This window comes from Primulina tabacum, chromosome 6 (assembly GCF_025594145.1).
Source record: "Primulina tabacum isolate GXHZ01 chromosome 6, ASM2559414v2, whole genome shotgun sequence".
Lineage (NCBI taxonomy): Eukaryota > Viridiplantae > Streptophyta > Magnoliopsida > Lamiales > Gesneriaceae > Primulina > Primulina tabacum.
Genome location: NC_134555.1, coordinates 25,846,150 through 25,861,507, shown reverse-complemented (window position 1 = coordinate 25,861,507; position 15,358 = coordinate 25,846,150). Strand labels below are relative to the sequence as shown.

General features: G+C 35.7%; 1 non-coding gene across 1 annotated transcript; it reads left to right on the top strand.

Moving 5' to 3' along the window:
* The first annotated feature begins 534 nt into the window (after positions 1 to 534).
* LOC142550374 (small nucleolar RNA R71) lies at positions 535 to 645 on the top strand. Its single transcript, XR_012821337.1, has one exon. It is a non-coding gene; the product is annotated as a small nucleolar RNA R71 (small nucleolar RNA).
* Positions 646 to 15,358: the final 14,713 nt, after the last annotated feature.

Below are 15,358 nucleotides of genomic sequence, written 5' to 3'. Positions count from 1 at the left end.
GACGGTTGTGCATTATTATCATTCCTCCAACTAAAATTAGGATGATTTTTCCATTACGGATTATATGATGGTGAAAAAGGATCTAGTATTGGTTTTTTATAATTGTTAACATATTTTGTTTGTTCGTGGAGACATTCTTTAAATGAAGGTAATGTTGGACAATCTTTTGTAGCATGATCATGTGTATCACATATATGACAAACAATTTCTTGAATACTTTTTAATTGACCACTCTTTTTTATTTCTAATGACTCAATTTTTCTTGCTAAAGATGCAAGTTTAGCTTGAATATCTATATCATATTTAAGATTATAGATACCACCCCCATTTGTTGAATTATTGTTTTTAGTTGTTGGTGGTTCTATTGTGCCTATATTATCCCAATTTTGAGCATTTTCTGCTATTGAATCCAAATATTCCATAGCTTCATTTGGGTTTTTATCTTCAAAAGTTCCATTACACATGATTTCTATCATTTGCCTATCTTTAGTTATTAGACCTTCATAAAAGTGAGAAACTATTCTCCATTTTTCAAAACCATGATGTGGGCATGTATTAAGTAATTCTTTATATCTATCCCAACATTGATAAAACGTTTCTCCTTGTTTTTGAGAAAAAGTTGTAATTTGTCTTTTAAAAGAGTTTGTTCTATGGGAAGGGAAAAACATTTTGAGAAATTGTTGTTGCATTTCTTCCCATGATCTTATTGAACTTGATCTTAAATTTTGTAGCCATGTTTTAGCTTTATCTTTTAAAGAAAAAGGGAAAAGCTTTAATCGAACTATATCCATGCTACAATTTTGATCATTATAAGTGTTACAAACTTCCTCAAATTCTCTTAGATGCAAATATGGATTTTCAGAATCTAAGCCATTAAAATTTGGTAAAAGTTGAATAATTTGAGGTTGAAATTGAAATTAGATGCATCAGGAGGAAAAACTAAACAAGATAGGACACTAGTTCTAATAGGGTTCATATGGTGCCTAAGTGTTTGTAATAGCCAAGCCTGGTGTACGGTACGGTTTAAGTTTTCGTATGTTAATAGGATTATTTGGTTTAGATGTTAAGAGTTGTGATTATGGGTCATAGTATTGTTGGTTATTATTGTTTTGTGGCATTGTTGATATTAGTTGATGGTAGTTGTATTGTATCAGCGTTGTGATTCAATTTTAGTTGCATAAGAGTTTGTTTTGGCCGAGACCAGACTGCACCCGCGGTAATTGAGCAGCGCCCCCGCGGTCTTTATTGCAGCATTTTTGGTGGATTGCCGAATAGACACCGCACCCGCGGTGTGATAGTCACCGCACCCGCGATCGTCAGTTTCAGAATTTTTGGTTGTGTTGCCGAAGGCACACCGCACCCGCGGTGAGGAAGGTAGCGCACCCGCGGTGCATGAACAGTAGAAGCGTGTTTCGAGTTTTAAGTGATATAAGTTGATGTGTTTGGCTCATTTCTCTCATTTCTATCGGTTCTTCTCGGTTTGCAGCTCTTGGGGAGACTAGGGTTTCTTTATTTCTTCTTCTCATTTCTTTGATTCAAGCATCTTGTTGGGTATTTGAAGTGGGATCAAGATTATTTTGGGTTCAAGGAGCTAAGGTAAGCTTATGGGTTTGTTTATTTCTTGATTATGGTGTTGGGAGAAATCATGGGTTTGGTGATTGTGTTGGTTTTATGGATTTATTGATATGGGTTTATGATTATTGAGTTGATAATGGTGCAATATATGGTTTATTGTTGTAGGATTTCAACCAAGGGATTATATTCAAGGGTTTTATTGGTTGTAAGTGGAATTTCATTCCTTGTGCTCACATGATATTATATGTATGGTGTTTCAATGGTTTTAATGTGTTATTCCCTTCATTTGATTCATGTTATGTATAGATACACTTTGTTGTATATTATGGAGGCATTTTTATGTCTCAATTGTGAAAAGGGAATACAAGAGAAAAGAGTCTTCAAACTGTTTGATTTAATGTCAAAGAGAGAGTTTAAATGATTTATTGGATTGATAGATACATAGTCATAGATTGCATGCAATTAGTTGATCAACGACCATAGGCTTATATCCCTCAGAGTTATCGATGTATATCGATGGGATATAGGTACGGAGACAGGGATACTATATAGATATCAATCCAACAAAGAAAAGAGAAATACCATCTTATTGTTATATTATGCTATGTTATTCATGTTTTAAGAGTTGATGGTATTTAATGATTTCAAATCCATGTTTTACAGAGTATGATATATGTATCCATTGCTATGTAAGAGTTTCACTTGCTGAGTTTTATACTCATTTCAGTTATTTCATGTGATGCAGATAAGAGCGACGGGCCGGGACGTTAATTGTGGGCCGTAGTCATATGCATATAGAGAAGGAAGGAAGAAAACTATTTTGATAGCATTTTTGACATGATCACAAAAATGATATTTTGCATTTTTGTTGTATCATTTGATTGATCATGTATATACTTTTGATTATACACTGACATGTATTTTAAATCCTTCTTTCTTTTTAGAAAATTTTAAATTTCGCTGTTATTTTATTAAAACCGGTCGAGGGTGTTACATTTAGTGGTATCAGAGCACCGTTCTTCGGACCAATGCATATGACTTCGTCTACTTTCAACAGTCCGGGTATGTCTTCTTCTACATCTATTCATTGTTATCTATTGATATGTATTGTGTGAGCACATTGTAGGAGTTGTGCCTCCTAAGAGGAAAGCTTCAGAGGGTGAGGATAGTTCTTCCTCTATCGTTGTCGATGAGTTTGGCAAGTTATTGAAAGAGCAAGCTAAGGTACATAGTGAGCAGATTCAACAGTTACTACGTTTGCAAGGTACAGGTCAAGGTAGAGGTCAAGTGAGAGGCCAAGTGGCACAAGCAGTGGTACTGATGGGATCTTTACTGCTTTCAAGAGGATGGATCCGCCTGAATTTGTAGGAAGCACTGATTCGTTGGTGGTAGTAGAGTGGATCAAGGCACTCGAGGCTATTTTTTATCATCTCAACTATGCAGACAAAGACAGAGTTGGATGTGCAGTATTCATGTTAGTCAAGGCTGCACGCATTTGGTGGAATGCTACCAAGGTTAGTGTGGATGTTCCGACATTGAAGTGGTCAGAGTTCACTGATCTTTTCTATGACAAGTACTTCCCAGACACACTTCGTGCTAGGAAGGTGACTGAGTTCTTGGAGCTTCGACAGGGAGGTATGAATATTGATGAGTACATTCTGAAATTCGAGGAAGGCTGTCTGTTTGCCCCGTATATTGCTTCCAATGACAAAGAAAAGGTGCTCATTTCATTAGAGGCCTTATAGCAGAAATCAGAAGGGACATTAATATGTCAAAGGCTGTGACATTCAAAGAGATTGTGGCTAAGGCTCTGTTGGCCGAGCAAGATGAGAAAGACATTGCTAGGGAGAGACAAGCGAGGCAGCAGGACATTGCTCAAAGAGGCCAAGGTTCAAGTCAAAGAGGAAAGGGAAGTTTCAAAGGGAAAGGCAAGTTAGAGCCGAGTCCTAAACCACCGGCAGTTCCATTTGATCTCGAGAAGCCATTGTGTCCCAAGTGCGGTAGGCATCATCGGGGAGAGTGCAGATTTGGTACTCATACTTGTTATCGATGTGGCACTGCAGGCCATATTGCCAAGATTGTCCGAGAGGCTCGAGTAAAGAGAAGGTGCAGGGTCGCATCTTCACCATGACGAAGGAAGGTATAAACCATGATTCTTCTGTTATCTCTAGCACTATTTTAATTTCAGGCAGAGTAGCTACGACATTGATTGATACAGGTGCTACTCATTCTTTTATGCCTGAACCATTTTTGAGATCTTTGGGTATAGTTCCTTCTGTTATTCCCCTCCAGTTTAATGTTGTATTGCCTTCGGGGGATGTGTTGTGCCCGACATCTATTGTGTATGCGTGCTCTGTTCAAATTGATGAGCGAGTGGTTTATGCTGATTTGATTGTTATCCCGATAGTTGCGTTTGATATTATACTTGGCATGGATTGGCTATCAACATATCGTGCAGTGATTGATTGCGTTGCTAAGACAGTGAAATTTGCAGATGATGGCAATGGGGAAAGTATGCTCGCCAGTGCAGGTACTTCGCTGGTCCTTCCTTTTATTTCGTGTCTTGAGGCTAAGAAGTTGTTGTTTAGAGGTTGTGATGGGTTTTTGGCTTTGATTGTGGATGTGGATAGAATTGTGAAATTGAATATTGATGATATTGATGTGGTGAGAGAGTTCCCTGATGTTTTTGAGGATGATGTGCCGGGTTTGCCGCCTGACAGAGATGTGGAGTTTGTGATTGATCTAGTTCCAGGTACGGTTCCTATTTCTAAGGCTCCGTATAGAATGGCCCCAACAGAGATGAAAGAGTTGAAGACGCAGTTGCAAGATCTTTTGGATAAAGGTTTCATTCGGCCGAGTTCTTCGCCTTGGGGAGCTCCGTTTCTATTTGTCAAGAAGAAAGATGGGTCTTTGCGGCTGTGTATTGATTACAGAGAGATCAACAAAGTGACTATCAAGAATAAATATCCGTTGCCACGGATAGACGATCTGTTTGACCAAATGCAAGGGGCTACCGTGTTTTCGAAGATTGATCTGCAATCTGGCTATTATCAGTTGAAAGTTAGGGAGTCTGATATCCCTAAGACGGCGTTTCGGACCAGGTATGGTCATTATGAATTTCTTGTGATGTCTTTTGGTCTGACTAATGCTCCTTCAGTCTTCATGGATCTGATGAACCGAGTGTTCAAGCCGTATTTGGATAGCTTTGTCATTGTTTTCATCGATGACATATTGATTTATTCCAAGACCAGAGAGCTTCATTCAGAGCACCTCAGAGTTGTTCTTCAGTTGTTGAGAGAGAAGCGGTTGTATGCTAAGTTGAAGAAATGTGAGTTCTGGTTAGAGCAGATTTCTTTCTTAGGCCATGTTGTCTCGTAGGATGGTATAGCGGTTGATCCAGTGAAAATCGAGGCGATTCAGAAATGGCCTATTCCTACCACTGTATCAGAGGTACGCAGTTTCCTTGGTTTGGAGGGTTATTATCATCGTTTTATTTCAGATTTCTCCAAGATTGCCCTACCGTTAACCAATCTGACGAGGAAGACTGTGAATTTTGAGTGGTCCAATGATTGCCAAAGTGGATTTCAAGAGTTGAAAGATAAGTTGACGTCAGCTCCGGTACTTGCATTGCCCAGTGGTTCAGAGGATTTTGTTGTTTATACCGATGCGTCGAAGAAGGCCTCGGTACAGTGCTGATGCAACGTGGAAAGGTTATAGCTTATGCTTCTCGCCAGTTGAAGGACTACGAGAAAAATTATCCTACGCACGATCTGGAGCTGGCAGCTGTGGTTTTCGCCCTGAAAATCTGGAGACATTATTTATATGGCGAAAAGTGTGTAATTTTCACGGACCATAAGAGTTTAAAGTATTTGTTTTCCCAGAAAGAACTCAATATGCGACAAAGACGGTGGTTAGAGCTTGTCAAAGAATATGATGTGACCATTATTTACCACCCAGGGAAGGCGAATGTTGTAGCAGATGCATTGAGCCGTAAGTCGAGTTTTTCTTTGAGTTCGTTGATTCAGCAGCCATTGTTGTTGGACTTGCATCGAGAAGAGATAGCTATTGGTGGTCCCAGGGACCATTGCTCGCTTTTCAGCGTTGGTCATTCGGGGTACTTTGACAGACAGGATCCGTAGAGAGCAGGCCATTGATGTTCAGTTGACAGAGATGAGAGCCAGAGCAGAGGAGAGAGGTAATTCAGAGTTTGGATTGAATGGAGATGGATTGGTGACTTTCAGAGGCCGTATATGTATTCTTGTTGGTGATGATATTCGGCGAGACGTCTTGACAGAGGCACATACCGCGCCATATTCGATACATCCAGGTGGCACCAAGATGCATCAAGATCTTCCTAGACTCTATTGGTGGCCAGGTATGAAGAAAGATATTGCCATGTTTATTTCTCAGTGCCTAACTTGTCAGCAGGTGAAGATCGACATTGCTATCATTGCCGATTCCTCAATGGAAATGGGAGCATATTACGATGGACTTCGTGACTGGTCTTCCCAGAACGCATAAATGTTTTAACTCTATTTCGGTTATTGTTGATCGGTTGACCAAGTCAGCGCATTTTCTTTCAGTCAAGACAATGTATTCCATGAACCAGTATGCCAAAGAGTACATAGCAGAGATTGTTAGACTTCATGGTGTTCCTGTCGATCGTGTCTGATCGTGACCCTAGATTTACTTCAGAGTTTTGGAAGAGTTTGCACAGAGCTATGGGTTCACGATTAGCATTTAGTACAACATATCACCCCCAGAGTGATGGTCAATCAGAGAGAGTTATTCAGATTCTAGAGGATATGCTCAGAGCTTGTACTATTGATTATCCTGTTAGCTGGGATTCCAAATTGCCTTTGGTTGAGTTCACGTACAATAATAGCTACCAAGCGACGATTGACATGGCACCGTATGAAGCACTTTATGGCAAAAAGTGTAGATCGCCCTTGTATTGGGACGAGATTGGTGAGAGGAAGATGTTGGGTCCAGAGTTGGTCCAACAGACAATAGATGTTGTTGCGGTTATTTGAGAGAGGATGAAGACAGCACAGTCGAGACAAAAGAGCTATGCTGATGTGCGTCGTAGACCGTTGCAGTTTGAGGTTTGCGACCATGTGTTCTTGAAGATAGCACCTCTTAAGGGTGTGATGCGGTTTGGCAAGAAGGGAAAGTTGAGTCCGAGATTTATTGGCCCATTTGAGATCTTGAATAGAGTTGGTGATCGAGCTTACAGTTTAGCCCTACCGCCAGATCTTGACAGAGTTCATAATGTATTTCATGTTTCAATGCTCAGGAAGTATATTGTGAATCCTTCCCATGTTCTTCGCCACGAGCCATTGGATTTTACGCCGAATCTAACGTACCAAGAGATTCCGGTCCAGATTTTGGATCGCAAAGTTAGAGTAATGAGAAACAAAGAGATCGGCATTGTTAAAGTCCTTTGGAGGAATCATTTGATTGAAGAAGCCACGTGGGAACCAAAGGATGAGATGATAGAGAAGTATCCTGAGTTGTTTGCTGCAGTGACGTCAATTTCGAGGACGAAATTCCTCTAAGGAGGGGAGATTGTAATAGCCAAGACTGGTGTACGGTACGGTTTAAGTTTTCGTATGTTTATGGATTATTTGGTTTAGATGTTAAGAGTTGTGATTATGGGTCATAGTATTGTTGGTTATTATTGTTTTGTGGCATTCTTGATATTAGTTGATGGTAGTTGTATTGTATCAGCGTTGCGATTCAATTTTAGTTGCTAAAGAGTTTGTTTTGGCCGAGACCAGACTGCACCCGCGGTAATTGAGCAGCGCCCCCGCGGTCTTTATTGCAGCATTTTTGGTGGATTGTCGAACAGACACCGCACCCGCGGTGTGATAGTCACCGCACCCGCGGTCAGTCAGTTTCAGAATTTTTGGTTGTGTTGCCGAAGGCACACCGCACCCGCGGTGAGGAAGGTAGCGCACCCGCGGTGCATGAACAGTAGAAGCGTGTTTCGAGTTTTAAGTGATATAAGTTGATGTGTTTGGCTCATTTCTCTCATTTCTATCGGTTCTTCTCGGTTTGCAGCTCTTGGGGAGACTAGGGTTTCTTTATTTCTTCTTCTCATTTCTTTGATTCAAGCATCTTGTTGGGTATTTGAAGTGGGATCAAGATTATTTTGTGTTCAAGGAGCTAAGGTAAGCTTATGGGTTTGTTTATTTCTTGATTATGGTGTTGGGAGAAATCATGGGTTTGGTGATTGTGTTGGTTTTATGGATTTATTGATATGGGTTTATGATTATTGAGTTGATAATGGTGCAATATATGGTTTATTGTTGTAGGATTTCAACCAAGGGATTATATTCAAGGGTTTAATTGGTTGTAAGTGGAATTTCATTCCTTGTGCTCACATGATATTATATGTATGGTGTTTCAATGGTTTTAATGTGCTATTCCCTTCATTTGATTCATGTTATGTATTGATACACTTTGTTGTATATTATGGAGGCATTTTTATTTCTTAATTGTGAAAAAGGGAATACAAGAGAAAAGAGTCTTGAAAGTGTTTGATTTAATGTCAAAGAGAGAGTTTAAATAATTTATTGGATGATAGATACATAGTCATAGATTGCATGCAATTAGTTGATCAACGACCATAGGCTTATATCCCTCAGAGTTATCGATGTATATCGATGGGATATAGGTACAGAGACAGGGATACTATATAGATATCAATCCAACAGAGAAAAGAGAAATACCATCTTATTGTTATATTATGCTATGTTATTCATGTTTCAAGAGTTAATGGTATTTAATGATTTCAAAGCCATGTTTTACAGAGTATGATATATGTATCCATTGCTATGTAAGAGTTCCACTTGCTGAGTTTTATACTCATTTCAGTTATTTAATGTGATGCAGATAAGAGCGACGGGCCGGGACGTTAATTGTGGGCCGGAGTCATATGCATATAGAGAAGGAAGGAAGAAAACTATTTTGATAGCATTTTTGACATGATCACAAAAATGATATTTTGTATTTTTGTTGTATCATTTGATTGATCATGTATATACTTTTCATTATACATTGACATGTATTTTAAATCCTTCTTTCTTTTTAGAAAATTTTAAATTCCGCTGTTATTTTATTAAAACCGGTCGAGGGTGTTACAGTGTTCTTAATTGATCATGTTCTTGATTATTATTATTTTATTTTATTATTATTATTATTATTATTATTATTATTATTATCATTATCTTGATTATTTGAATTATCATCCATGTTTAAATTATTTTCAGATACTCGAATAAGTCTACCACTTTTTTTTCGACTCCAAATACTCATACAAAAAAAAAACAACACAATACTTATAAATAAAATATAATTAACAAATATAAACTTAATTTATACCTCCCCGGCAACGGCGCCAAAAACTTGCTACTACTTAAATAATAATTCACCCAAGTGTAGGTTGTCTGCAAGTAATATATTTCGTAAGTACGAGATCGATCCTCAGAGAGGTTATTTTGAGTTTAAATTTATTAATTTATAGATTACCAAATGCAAGAATGAAGTTTACAAATTATAAATTTTGTCAAGGCTTGAGGATTTATTCTTGGTTTATGTAATATTGTTTAACTAAAAGTAAAACAAAAGAAAGCACCATAAATAATGGTTCCAAGAAAATTAAACACACACATAATATAATATAGTTCCCACTATAGAAAATACCGAATTAACCGATATTTTATACATGGTACCTATGATTATAATTATAACTATATAAATAATTAATTGCATAAAGTAAATGTTAAATTAAATCATTATATTTAATTTAGAACAACCGGCAGAGCCACGCTATTGCATAAATGAAATATATTGATTTAATAAGTTAGTTGCGGTAAAGTAAAAGTTATTTGCAATAAAGTAAATGTTAGTTGCAAAAGAGTAAAAGTTAGATGCGAAAAATAAAAGTTAGTTGCGATAAAGTAAATGTTAGATTGTTAGATGTTAGTATTAAATTATAATATTTCATTTAGAACAACCGGAAGAGCCACGCTATCGTCTAAATGAAATATTATGATATTATCATATAAATATATATATATATATATATATACAATAATAAGTGATGAAATATTTATTGTATCAAAATTAAACAACAAAACAAGATAACCACTTTAATGGTATCAAGCATTTGATGTAAATTGATAACAACAAATAATTCATTTTTATACCTACAATAAAAATAAGTTAGCTAAATGAAAAGAAATAAAGAAAGAATATACAAAATATAAACAATCTTACTTCACCAAGAATGCATCCTCTTCACCTTGACATAATAGATTTAGCTTGCCATAAGCTTACTTTTGATCAACACTAAAATATCACTCATAGTTGAGAACATGAAAGAAAATATATTGGAACTTAGAACTTTGATACACACTCACACTATATTTTACAATGAGATAGAATTATTCTCAAGCTAGCACAAGGCCTCTATTTATAGGCCAAATGAGAGAAATGGTCAAAATTTTTATTAATGCCATGTAGTTGCAATAGTATTCTTTATCTCCTCCAAGTTCAATTTCATGTCCCTTCTTTCAATGCTTTGTTCCACAACTTTAATCACCAAATTTAACTCTGCTCAAAACGGCAAACATGTGGGGAATTGTCTGTAGATGAATTTGGCTACTTGGTTCACCTCATTTGGTTAAATATTGAAATAGTTATGATTTTTTTACTATATGCTGGTCATAGAAAAAGTAAATTTGTCCTCTTTTTGATATTTGCACAATTTGATCATCTTAACGAACTTTTTAGGCAATCATGTCTTCTGCAAATTTGTAGATAATTTCTCAAGGATTCCAAACATGTTTGAGTCACCTCCATTTGAATTTTCTAGCTTGAGTTATCATTATTTTACCAACACGTAGAAAACCTGAAAATAAAACATATTTAGTAAGACAATTAAATATAAACAAACAATACTAAAATAACATAAATTTATAATTTTAATGAAACTTAAATTTTAAAATACAGGTTTTAATATATAATAAATTATTAATTTTAAGTTTCATCACTAGGCTAGGTCTCTAGGGTCCTGAGAGGGTCCACGAGGGGCTGGGCTCGGGGTTGGCTTGAGGGCAAGGTTCCTAGGCGAGTTGCAAGAGTCCTAGTGCATAAGGGAGTCTCGGCCACAACTTTCTTCTGATAGGGGTGGCTTCGGCTCGGGCTAGGGTCAAGTCCTATGGGTCCAGTGGGTCTAGTAGGGTCCACAGAGTATCTGGGAAGGGCTTGGATCGGGTGGCTTGGGTGCGGCTCGTGTAAAACGTAAGATGGCTCGAGGGCTTTAGCTTAGGTTTCGAAAATTTGGTTTAAATGTTCAAGACTGGAACCGTGGGTCCAAGGGGGTGGTCCATGGGTCACAAGGGTAGATTAAGTAATTAAAAGTCTATGTTTAAAAATTGGAAATTTTATGTTAGAGTTTGAATCAATTCGGGAATTAAACGCTCCACGAATTAATAATTAAAGAATAATTGGAAAGCCTCAAATTTAAGCTAAGTAAAAATATAATAAATTAAATTTAAGATTAAATAATTATTTTGGATGGTCTAGAATCAACGGAAATACGAGTAAGTAAAAATCGTGAAATTTTACGTCTAGGGTAAAACTATCATTTTACACCTGAAAAATAGTAAACTTCATGGCAGTGTCCTGAATGCATTTTTATATGTTAAAATGACTATTTTAAATGTTTATGGAATTTTATGATGAAACGTTAACGCTAAACGATATGTTGCATGCTTCGTTTTAAAGAAAATAATTATTATATGCATGAATTTTATAAAGTCATGGAAATATGCAATGTTGAAGGAAGTGAAGTAATTGTGACTAATACGAATACGAAGAATGTTAATACGTAAGGTCAAGGCTCAGTTGACGTGTGAGAGTATCGCTGATGTCCCCGCCGCCCAGTACTGTGGTTTCATGTAGATGGATCCATCGACCCCCAATACGGATGCGAAAGTCACAGTTAACGATTTGAATTCAACGAAAAAGGAAAATGTATATGTATATGATGAATATGAATATGTTTATGTTGATATGTAATATGTTGATGATGATATGAAAATGTTTATGTTTATGTTTATGCATGTCATGAAAAGTATATGTTAAGTAAAAATATTTTCATAGTTGCATGTGATTGTTTACGTATTATTTGTTATCAAGAATATGGTTTGTTGAGTATTTGGACTCACTAGGTGTGATCGATGCAGGTGAGTATGATGTTGATGCTAGTGGAGGTCTTGATGGTTGGTCTTACTGGACTGAAGGTGCACATAACTCGGGGACCATCGCTAGATTTTCCGCATTATGATTATGATTTTAAGTTTATGTTAAAGATTTATGACTTTTAATATGCTTTGAGTGGTTTTTAAGAGGTTGTTTTTTTTAGCTTTATTGTTAAGTTAGGATTTGCAAACGTTTGACTATTTTATGCTTTGAACTATTTCCTTTGAATATCCAAATATAGTTGGTTGTTTATTTTAAATATGGTCCAAGTTATATTTCAATAATGTATATGTATATTTTTAATTCGGCCGAAATTAGTATAGAAAAAAATTTCTAGTACTTTTTAAGAAAACGAGTAGTGGGCATACGTTTAATGATGGCTCTCGATGGAGTCGGTAAACGGAACAAAGTGCATGCTAGTACGTATAGCCCCTACATTGTCTCGGGTCAAAGGACTAATGGTGTACAACCATAACTGCGGACTATTCCATTCGATACGTGGGAACCACTTGGATAATACGAGGGAGGGTTGTTCAGTGCATCATCATATGATCACCCATATGTGTGAATGGACATCTCCATGTCCTTGCCAATGAAACATGGTGTCGGCATTCACAGCACAGATTCTAGTCTCAAGCTCTAACGATCTTTATCCTTGTTTTGGGCGGCTGATTCGACTAAGAACCTTTTTAGAATGTATGGTACATTTTTTAATGACTTACATGATCTTACGTTGCGATGCAGATCTCATGGTACCTATTATATATTCAAAAACTTTTATCTATACAGCTTGCATTGGTATACAGATAAAGTATAATGACATAATCTAATAAAATCGTAAAATATTTTTAAAATAAAGATTGTTTTACATTAGAGTCAATAAACCCGAGCCACAAGTTGACTTGCCGATCACCTACTCTAACAGGATTTGGAAAAAAAAATAGACGACAACGATTGAGAATGTTGTGTTTAGGGTTTACGCAAGTGAAACTAGTGTATTTTGGGCATGTTGGATTTGGGGGAAAAAAAAGCTACTTTGATAGAGATTTTAGGGTTTAGGATTTAGGTACTTGAAATTAGCGAACTTTGTTCCAAGTTGTATTTGGACAAAAATATAGGATACAATGATTGAGATTTTATGGTTTAGACAAGTGAAATTAGTGAAATTTAAGTATTGTTGGAATTTAAATAAAAACTAGGTTACTATGATAAAGATTTTTTATTTTAGGATTGAAACAAGTGAAATTAGAGGATTTTGGTCGATGTAGGAGTTAGACAAAAAAAAAAAAAAAAGGTTATATCGACTGGGAATTTAGGGCTTAGGGTTTAGACAAGTGAAATTAGCTAATTTTGGATGATGTTTGGAGGAAAAACTATTCTACTCTGTTTATATTTTTGAGTTTAGCATTTGGAAAAGTAAAATAAGCGGTTTTTGGGCAGTTTCGGGTAACCATAGTTTGCTATGATTAAAATTTTAGTGTTTATTCTAGTGAAATGCGTATTTTGGGTGATATTAGGTTTCGTAAAAAACATTTAATTATTTAACAAAAACATAAATTTTATAAAAGGCGATTACTGGAGGTAGATAAGATTAAACCTCTCAAAGGTATCTAAAACGGAAATTAAACAAAGCAAAGATTCGATTTATATCTAATTAATGTACGGGGCAGCCCAAATTAGTCAGTTTAACGCTAGCTATTACCGCATTCACGGTGCATGTGCCTAAATATTACAAATATTAATCAAATATGTTCTACTTAAAAAAATTTATTAGTGTATCAGATAAATTCATATGCATAAATACTATAAAAAAAATTATTATGAACGGTGGAAGGTGGTTATCCCTTAAAAGGCGGATTTAGCAAAATTTAAAATGTGGAAGGTATTTATACTTACCTCCCTATTTCTCTAATTCAGGTTTTAATTTTAAAAAGAAAATTAGAGAAGTTTTTAGATTTGACCATACAAAAATGTACCAAGATGTTTTCATGGTTTCTACATTCTTTATAAAATAGAAATATAATATATTAAAATATACTAGCTAGCGAGTCGTGACATATGCGACGTATGTGATTCATGAAAAAATAGACAGAAATGATTTTTTTAATTTTAAAATTAAATTTATCAATTTTTTAAATTGAAATGACATGAGATAAGAGATAAGATGTAAATAGATTTGTAAAATTGGAATTGAATGGTGGAAAGACGCATTTGGAATTATGAAAAAACTTCACCAATCTATCAAAAGTTGAGTAGTATGAGCACTTCATCTTTAATTAATAACTAGCAGAAAACACAAACGCAAATGCGTGTGCATCAACAAATTTATTATTTAAAATTATTGTTTTGGAAAAAAAAATTATTCTTGAATAATTTAACTCATATTAGTTAGTGGCGTAAATTAATAAATAGCAATGAGCATTCATAAATTATAAGAATAGATTATAAATGATTGTGCAATTAAATATACTATCACAGATTTGTCATAGAAAATATATATTCTCAATAGACACCTTATTCTTTGGCTCCACAAGAAATAAGGATACCTATGGACATCAATATTAATAAATAATATTTTCCAAATACAAAAACACTCATGATGCTAACATAAAATTTCAGTTGGCTTTAAACATAAAATTTTAGTATTTTTTACAACTTCTAAGCCAAGGTCACCCGCTAGATGTCCTATAAATCAACTGTTGGCTAGAGAATTTATTGACACAGTTGTAATGAACAATCTTTATTTTAATATAATTTATTATTTCGTGGTTTGTTATTTTTTTATCTGTATACACATGTGATCAACATAGATAAGGAACTTGATTTTACTTTAATACAAATGAATCATAATTCGATGTTGAAACTCATTTGTAAATACTGTATAATACAAATTCGTTCCTAGTCGATTCATCCGCCTAAAACATGGTGTACCGCGTTTCTTGATAAGGGCATAGAGATGTCCAAACATGCAGATGAGTCGTCATATGATGATTATACCGAACTGCCCTCTCTAGAACTTTCTAAGTGGTTATCATTCATCGAAAGAATAAGCCTGTGGTTATGATTGTACATCATTAGTACTTACGACCCAGGATAACACTGAGGCTCTATATGTCCAGGGTTGTGCTTTGACTCGTTTACCGACTCCAGAAGGGTCATCAAATGACGAGATTGGGTACAGTAGTGACACATGTTGGAGCCAGTGCATTGTAGCCGGGAATTCACCGCTCTCCTACTGGTGTGGATATCTTGTGTGATCTGATGAAATAATAAACATGAAATCTATGGTCAGAGTATGAGATGTACGTTAGAGAAAGAGTTCTCCAATTGTACATGCGATGCCACTGTTTATTATCAAATATGTGTCACAGTGTTAACGAATAATTTTGCAACCCTCGATGAATCCATGGTTGCAGATTCGATCGGTATATATGAGATAAAGAGACGATATTGTACATTAATCATAAACGAGTGGTTCTTGCAGGCACTATCAGTGATATCTAGGGAATCA